Source organism: Pseudophryne corroboree, unplaced genomic scaffold (assembly GCF_028390025.1).
Source record: "Pseudophryne corroboree isolate aPseCor3 unplaced genomic scaffold, aPseCor3.hap2 scaffold_476, whole genome shotgun sequence".
NCBI classification, from domain to species: domain Eukaryota; kingdom Metazoa; phylum Chordata; class Amphibia; order Anura; family Myobatrachidae; genus Pseudophryne; species Pseudophryne corroboree.
This window is the reverse complement of record NW_026970088.1, coordinates 65,800-66,962: the sequence shown is the minus strand read 5'-3', so window position 1 is coordinate 66,962 and position 1,163 is coordinate 65,800. Positions and strand designations below refer to the sequence as shown.

The 1,163-nt window shown below is 51.0% G+C and overlaps 1 non-coding gene across 1 annotated transcript; it reads right to left on the bottom strand.

The window, feature by feature from the left end:
• Window positions 1-427: 427 nt before the first annotated feature.
• LOC135028466 (U1 spliceosomal RNA) lies at window positions 428-594 on the bottom strand. Its single transcript, XR_010224772.1, has one exon. It is a non-coding gene; the product is annotated as a U1 spliceosomal RNA (small nuclear RNA).
• Between the last annotated feature and the right edge of the window lie 569 nt (window positions 595-1,163).

The window sequence follows — 1,163 nt, the reverse complement described above, 5'->3', positions numbered from 1 at the left end:
GCATACGGTGATGTCATCCAAGCAGTGGGCCAAAGTTGGCTGGAACCCTCATCTGCATATGAAAAGAGAAAAGGGGCGCTTGGATGACCCCTAGTTCGCATTGAACACCCCCCACCCTCCTTTGGTGTGGGGCTCATGTTGGCCATGCCTCAGCCCCTGAAGCATTCAAGCTGATTTCTTGCAGCAGCTGGGCACTGTAACAGCTCCAGAGCTGCTCTGTAATGCAAATAAAAGGGTGTGGGCCATGCAACACCACCTGTAGTTCGCATTGTGCGTTGGAAGGCACAAAGTAAGCAGACGGGAGAAGTCAGGATAGTGCGCAAGGGCATAGAAGGGAGGGGCTCAAGAAAAGAGAAGTGGAAACAGACAGCAAACTAGGCTGGAGAGAGACCTGAGACAATGAGATCTAAATTATACCAGAGCCAACCAGGGGAAAGCACAAATGCAGCCCCCCCCCCCCACCACAAATTATGCAGTCGAGATTCCCACATTTGGGGAAATCACAGAGGTCAGCATACCCAGAATGCAATGAATGAACCTCACCCTGGGAAAACAATCTTCATGACCATGGTATCACCTAAGCAAAATAAGTATGATTTGAGATAGGGCTGGGGAGGGCCGCTGCTCAGGCACACCTCCGTCAAGTAAAGGAGATTCAACTGAGGCAGCACAAGGGAACTCTCATCTGGGGACAACAACTGCAGGGAGAACACATTTTCAGACGAATGTGTGAGGGCAGAAGGCTGCCTAATACTGAAGCACCCCCCAAACAACAAACCAAATGCAACAACTAGTGCAAGCATTCCTGGGGGAAGGCCTGCAGCAGATGGATTCGCATATGGTGATGTCATCCAAGCAATGGGTATAGTTGGCTGCAACCCTCGTCTGCATATGAAAAGAGAAAATGGTCACGCAGGGCATGGCGGCCTTTGTGGGGTTGCGCTTGGATGACCCCTAGATCGCTTTATACACCCCCATCAGTGTGGGGCTCATGTTGGCCATGCCCCAGCCCCTGAAGCATTCAAGCTGATTTCTTGCAGCAGCTGGACCCAGTAACAGCTCCAGAGTTGCTCTACAAGACAAGTAAAAGGGTGTGAGCCATGCAGCAGCACCTGTAGTTTGCATACACACATATATAGGACAGCATCTCTTATATGCCCCAG